The 7,500-nt window shown below is 46.5% G+C and overlaps 1 non-coding gene across 1 annotated transcript; it reads left to right on the top strand.

The window, feature by feature from the left end:
• The first annotated feature begins 3,898 nt into the window (after nt 1-3,898).
• trnal-cag (transfer RNA leucine (anticodon CAG)) lies at nt 3,899-3,981 on the top strand. Its single transcript has one exon. It is a non-coding gene; the product is annotated as a tRNA-Leu (tRNA).
• Nucleotides 3,982-7,500: the final 3,519 nt, after the last annotated feature.

Raw genomic sequence — 7,500 nt, 5'->3', positions numbered from 1 at the left:
ACCTCTTGTCAACCCCACAGATTTGGAACACAGATATATGTCAACGAAAAAGAGACACAGCTTTCTGTTGCAGTTAACGCATGGAGTGGAGGAGTGAATACTGTGAAGAATTTAAGGCAATCCACGAACATCCTCCCAGGAAAGTGGCGGGAGTGAACAAACGCTAATAGCGTACACGTGGGAGGTACTGGTGGGGAAGTGAATTCAGCAACTGCAATGTAGTTGGCAAACGTTTGCAGAACTAATAGCTGGAGCCAATGAACAAAGGCAGCAAGAGATGTGGCACAGATAGCGACAAAATGCAATCTGATCTTGTAGATAGAATTAAACGGGAAGTGAAAAACCTACCAGGAACAGCAATAATGGCGAGGATCGGATAGTAAATCACTTGAATGGTCGCAAGTGCGTGCGTAAGTCGAAAATCTACCGTCAACCACTCATACTTTGCAAAAATATATTCGGCCATCCAGAAAACATTTTTTCCCGTTCCAGCAACACCCCGTTCCGCTCTTTTCAGTTGGCCAGCCATTGCTGCCGCACCACACTCTCCTGTTTCCAGACATCGCCCCTTCCTCTCCCCGGCGTAGAGCAGGAGATCTCAGCCAGAACCGTCGGTATCCCTCGCTCTACCGCAGTTATACCTCATTGATAGCGAGGTTTATTTATCGGAGGGAGACAACTTGCGATGACACAATCAGTCCCGAAGGAGGTTTCCGGTGGTGATATTTCACGAACAAGTTGCTATTGTTTACCATTTATTTATAGAACGCTGGAGGATTCAACAGTACTGATGGAACACAGATGCTGAAAACAAAAAAAATCATGCAGCCCATCTGTTCATCAGGTCAAACAGAATCCATGATATTTCGACCGACATCGCATTTGCACAGGGAGAAGGAGATACAAACTTTCTCCCCGATTGTACAAACGCGAGGTACTTTCGTGGAGCACAGCAGCAGCGAGAGATTTGCTTTGTTTGACTTATTGAGACGCATAGCAGCCAATACGAAGGGAGAAATGTATGGTGAAGCGGCGTATTGGCAGTGGTCGTGTTGGAAGCGGATGTGTGAGGTGAAGGTAGATTTTCGAATGCAATTGTGGTACTTTGGCTTAGAAGATAGTACAGTATAGTTTAAGAACAGTCCCCGCAGCTCACAATGCCTGTGCCAAACATGATGCGAAAATCAGGTCTTATCTGTCTGCACATAATCAATATCCCTTAATTCCCTGTTTATCCATGTGGCTATCCAGAAGGCTATTAGATACCACTGCCGTATTGACTTCACCCCCACCCCTGGCAGTGCGACCGTCGCTCACATTTCTCACCGTTAAAAAGCTTATCCGGCACATTTGCTTTCAACATTGCCCCATTCACCTTAAATCTATGCCCTCCAGCATTTGTTATTTCCATCCTGGAAAGGAGTTGTGACTGTCTACCTTATCTATACGTCTTATAGATTTGTATACATCTGGCAGTTTTACCATCAACATCTGGCACCACAGGGAATACAACGTAAGTTTGTCCGATTCCAACAAACACCCTGTAATCCAGGTATCATTCTGGGAAACCGCCTCTGCATTCTTTCCAGAGCCTTCACATCCATCCTGTACTGGGGTGACAAGAAACGCAAGCAATATTACAAATGTGGCCTATCCAAAGTCTTATAAACCTGATTCAACACTTCCACATTCTTACCCCCAATGCCTCGAGCAATGAGGTGTCGGAATTTTTGAAAATTATAAGAAAGATGAGAAGTTTGTAGTCTGTTTAACCTAAGGTCTTGCAAACAGGGAAAGAATGGTCCAGCATTGTGTACTTAAGAATATTAATGAGGCAATAAATAGAATGATCACGGCGCATAAATTCCACAGCACAGTCAGTTTAGTTAAAATAAATATTGGAGGTTGCTAACTAAGACTAGGGTAATGAAACTGATGAGAATTACTGACATTCATGGGGGCAATTTGTATGCAAATGGGAGAGGGGTTTTAGGGACAGAGAGCAAATGGTTAAATATAACCCCGAGGAAACTCAGGGGAAAGGCATAGGTAAAAGTTTACAGAGACGATGATCAGTGATGACTCATATTAAAATTGTAGAATCCACATGTATGAGAATATAAGAATGCAATGGGTACTGTGAATCTTTGATCACTTTGCGGTTTCTCCGAGTGCTTTCCACGGCGCATTGTTAAGACATTCAATAAACCGATTTGTTGGAGAAACTCAGCACAGATCTATGGGATGTGTTATTTGCCTCTGTCCCCATCTGAGCTGGGCCCCAAGTAAAACAAGATTCAGGGTAGAGGTGTAACACAAAATTCCGTTACAGAAGGAAGCACAATTTATGCTTTCTTCAGATCCGTTGGCACTTTAAAGGTGTTGTGGACGCACCTCAAGATTCCTCTGGACAGCAATGTTGTTCACGGTCTTAACATTAATTGTATATTTTCACCTTACATTCAATCTCCCACGTCACACTTTCCTGGATAAAGTTTCATCTGCAATCGACTTGAGAGTCTTCGGTGAGGGCTTGAGAGCAAAATAAAGTGATGCTTTTCTTTAGGAATAAGGAACTGCAGATGCTGCCTTATCTAAGAAAGTCTAAACGCTGGAGTCACTCAGCGGGTCTAGCAGCATCCCTGGAGAATATGAATAGGTGACGGTTCGGATCTGGTCCTGTTTCAGACCGCTTCTTTTTTTACTCAATTTGCTCCAGTTGTACTACATTGTAAATGGCATTTGAGACATAAGTATGCTTTTCTTGCAGGATGTGTGAGATCAGATTTCCCCGAGGACAGGACTTGTAGGAAGTGCGTCCTGCCGGAGCTCCTCATTGACGACTGTGAACTGGAGCTGCGCTGCAGGGCCTCAGAATCTTCTGGGAGTAAGAGAACAGGACAGCTAGGAGTTACAGTGAGGTGGTCGTACCTCACGTGTATGCAGGATGTGGATGGTTGACTACCATGAAACTGCGCAGAAATGATGCAGAAATCCCATTTGGACACCCAACCCCCTCTCGCACAGCAAGTGTACCCTGTTGCGGATGAAACGTGAGGGGAAGCAGCAGCAGAAGCAGTCTGTTCTCGGGCACCAGGCCTGGCTTGGAAGCAGACGGGGAATGTGTGGCAGCAGACAGTGCGATGGAGATGGGGAAACTCGTTGCTCAGTGGAGCAGACTGAATATTCTGTGGCCGCAATCCTACCTCAGGGTTGATGTGCTGCGTCTTGGTGCCAGGGTCCTGTTGATTCGGAGCTGCTGCACAACATTCCCATGGGGGAGGGTGAACAGCCGGAAGTCATTATAAATGTTGCACACATACCACTGGTAGAGAAATGGAAGAGGTCCAGCAGGGTGAACACAGGTAATTAGGAGTTCAGTTGGACGTTGAATATCAGGGTCACGAAGGCTGTAATCCTCGAAGTATGCAAGCCCGATCCGGGATTCAGATTTTTCATCCATGAGAACTGTTCTGGGGCAGAGTTTACCTTTACAAAGGGTCTGCTTATCCGAGAATTGGAGGATACAATGCACTTTGAGTGAGCTCGATAGCGCTACGCGGGAGGGATACAATTAGTTTGACAGGGTTTTGGAAACCAGCGTGGAGGATCCGCAAATGGAAGGACTTTTGGGAAGTTATGGGCTATTACCGGTAACTCTAAACGGACGAAAGACAAGAGGATGTTTCAGGACGTGTTCAAGCCGATAGGCTGATGCTTGTTTATTTCAACGCAAGGTATCGCGTGCAAAGCAGAGCCTGCATCAGAGACGATGAATCCACAGCAAGCTGACGTGAATGCAAAGAGTGAGACGGCTTGATTAATAGGTGAGATTAATATACTTTTAAATTTCTCTCGGATTTGTGCAGTAAAACAAACTATATCACATGTGGTTGTGGTCAGGGTGGCCGAGCGGTCTAAGGCGCTGCGTTCAGGTCGCAGTCTCCACAGGAGGCGTGGGTTCGAATCCCACTCCTGACACTGAGACATTTTTTAAACGTTGAACAACGGAACATATTCCTGCTGGCCTTTCCCTTCCCTACAAAGCGATCATGCAGATCTTAAACTCTCACTTTCTCACCTCCCAGACAGCCTTTTGCGCACAAACAACATGCCGTATTTATTTATTTGCAAGCTTCTATATAGTACTATGTACATTTGCCTTGGTGTAATTCAGAACTTAAACTTATGGAACAGATCTTACTTTCTTCCATAAATAATTTAACACAAATATAACTTAGACAACTGGACCCAAAATGCCTCCTGCACTGACATGTCAGTCACTTGCACTATTTTATTTGTATACTCTCCTTGCATGGCCTTCTATATATTGCCCGATGAAATACTCCTCTGCATATGGACCATATTGTACCCCAATCAACCGTGGAGACACGATGGTGCAGCGGTAGTGTTGCTGCCTGACAACACCAGACAACCGTGTTCGATCATGGCTACGATCTCCCTGTGACCTGCGTGGGCGTTCTCCGAGTTCTCCGGTTTCCCCTCACACTCGAAAAATTACATAGTACACGATCGTCGGCACAGCACCTTCTCCATCACATGTTGGATTTACCACTCAACTGTTTACCACTTCGCTATTTAACCGGCGCCAAACATGTGCTCTTTAAATTCTCCTCCCGATCAGGCGGCAGACTCTTTGTGCAAATTCTCCCCACGCCTTTGCACCCACTGTTTACTGAACAGTAATAACAGACCCAGGAGGGGGCAGAGCTAAACCGGCAACTCGTCCTCCGGTCTGGGGAGAGGAAGCAGCAATGATTTTCTTCGGCAGATTCCTCCCACTCCTTCCTGACCACACCCTAACCATCCAGCCTTGTACAGCCTCTCCCCGCTCACTCCATCCTTCAGGTACCGTCGTTGCTCTGCTCCATCTCTTCCTCCCGCCCTCCCGCTCTTCCACCCAGCCCAGATGCCCACCTACAACAGCCACTTACCTGCACCTTTTACCTGCAACTAAGGAAGATGTAACATCTGCCCCTGCACTTCGTCCCTCACGTCCATTCATCGACTGCAGCAGCTCTCCCTGGCAAAGTTTAACTTTCACCTACTCTAATCTCATTTACTTCATTCGGTTCTCTTGACGTGTCCTCATTTATAACGGAGATGCCACGCATAGTTTTGGCAACCATTTCGGCCGTCACTTGCGCTCGGTCCACAAGGCCCATTTGATCTCCCTGTTGCTAACCATTTTAATCCTCTTCACAATCACATTTTGTATTTTTCTGTCCTGGACCTTCTCCATTACCAAAGTGTGGCCACGCGCAAACCTAAGAACAGGCGCCTCATATGACGCTCGGGTTGTTTGCAACTCAATGGTGTTCGCATTGAATTCTCTCATTGTCGGTAAAACCTACTCTCCTCTCTGTGTTTTACCCCTCATCCATCCACAATGCTCACCAGCTGCTCCCACTATCCCGCTCCACATCTCCACCTTCACCTTTCACCCTTATTTTCTCCACTAATTTCCGTGCTTCCCTTATCTGCATTCATCCAAGATATGGCGCCCTTTTGTCAGCTGGTCGCCTTACCTGTCCATGTTTGACCCTTTTGATCTCTCGCGTTTGTCCGCATATGTCTAAGAAACCCCTGCCCCATTCACCTGTGTGGACGAAATATATCGTGTAGCATCTGTGGAGAAAAGGCGTTAACGTTTCAACACGATAATTTTCACCCCTAGCGGGCAATGAGACGGTGGGAGCTTCACTCAGAGTGGGATGGTTTCCTCACACTGTCGGTCAAACACCCCAGAACGCACGTTCTACTCTTAATCTCTGAATTTGGGCATTAGCATGAGGAGCAGTGGTAATTGCCGTACTTCAGTGCCCTGCATATATTAATCTCGGTCCGCTTTCTCGACCCGCTGGGCTCCGCGTGGTGAGGGGGTTCCCACCGGGCTCTCAGTGAGAACAGTCCAGAATTTAGACGCCGCGTGCGGTGACTGGCGGCGATGGGGGATTTTGCTGCGCGTCGGTTTCGCTCTCCTTCTCCATTGTTGATCCATTCAAATGGCTCGCTGTGATGCTTCAAAGGGCAAATACCAGGCAACCACGTCGGTGTGGGCTAGTGGCACATTGTTGTGCTGGTGAGGACGACGGGCTTTCTTCACCAGCTCCAGAGAGGAAGCAGGCAGAACAGAATACGGGGAGTCTGCGGGGTTTTGCTCATTTCCTGTCTGAGAGCAAATTCCCTTGATCTGAACCATTCTTTGTTTTTTTTTCTCTCTCTGCTGACGATCCGTGGCATGTTGAATTTTCGTCGCAGTTTTCGCTTTTATTTCCATTTTTTTGGACCGCAAGGCTTAGCGCCCGAGTTTGAGCCGCCACGGGCCATGCAGAGAGGACATCGACCAGACAATTAGATTGCCCACAATGCACTCTCTTGTAATGGCAGCAAGAAACCTTTGACTAGATTGTTCCGCGTCCAACCTTAATGCCAGATACTGAATTCATCCTCCGTTCACAAACACAGGCAAATCACGTGCTCTGACGAAGATGCACCGAACTAGAGGGAGAAGAGTGTGGGCGGGAAAGACAGAGACATTTAGCGAGATAGATAGGCAGAGAAAGATAGGCTCTAAGGTGGCAGGAAGAGAAAACGATAAATAAGGGGAAGCGGGGAGGCCAGAGCGAGGTTTTCTTGGACAGATCAACTTTTGTTTACAAGTAAAACGTTGCATGAAAAGTACGATACACCCGTTGTTAAGTACCGGGCAGAGTTCATCGGGGTATGGCGGTGATGGAAAAGCTATATAAAATATATCTCAGGGAACAACTGGAGCGTTGTGCTTGTGTCGTAGAAGGGGATGTTTTATCACTTCGCTGTGTACAGGAGAATTCATCAGAATGACACCTGCGATGTGGCGTTTTATTCAGTTGGTGCAAATATATTGTCTAGTTTGTGCAAATATCTTATCTATTTCTGTTTTCACTGGAGAGGAGGAAACTTGATGGTGGGGAACTTTCAGAAGCTCTTTTAATATCGTGCCACACATAATATTTCTAAACAAGATAGGTCCCAATGGTATTGGAGACAATGCATTAAGATGGATAGAAAATTGGTTGACTGGCAAAAGGCAAAGGGAGGGAATTAATGGGAGACTTTTTTGGTTGGCTGCCGATGATAGTGATGTTCCACAGGGGTCGGTGCTGCGTCCGCTACTTTTCAGATTATATGTTAATGATCTGGATGATAGAATTGATGGATTTGTGGAGGGGTTTGCGAATGATAGGAATATACGTGAAGGGGTACGCCAAGTATAGGAGGAAGCAGACCGTCCGCAGAAGGACTTGAACAGATTGGGAGAGTGGGTAAAGAAATGGTAAGTGGCATACCGCGGAGCAAAGTGTCCGGTCATGCACTTGCGAGAGGGAATAAAAACGTATATTGCATTCTAAATGGGGAGACCATTTAAAATAGGGGGAGTAAAAGACTTCGGAATGCTTCTGCAGGTTTCCCAAAAGGTTAATTTGCAGGTTGAGT

The sequence above is a fragment of the Rhinoraja longicauda genome, chromosome 34 (assembly GCF_053455715.1).
Source record: "Rhinoraja longicauda isolate Sanriku21f chromosome 34, sRhiLon1.1, whole genome shotgun sequence".
In the NCBI taxonomy this organism is placed as follows: domain Eukaryota; kingdom Metazoa; phylum Chordata; class Chondrichthyes; order Rajiformes; family Arhynchobatidae; genus Rhinoraja; species Rhinoraja longicauda.
This window is presented reverse-complemented; position numbering and strand designations above follow the sequence as displayed.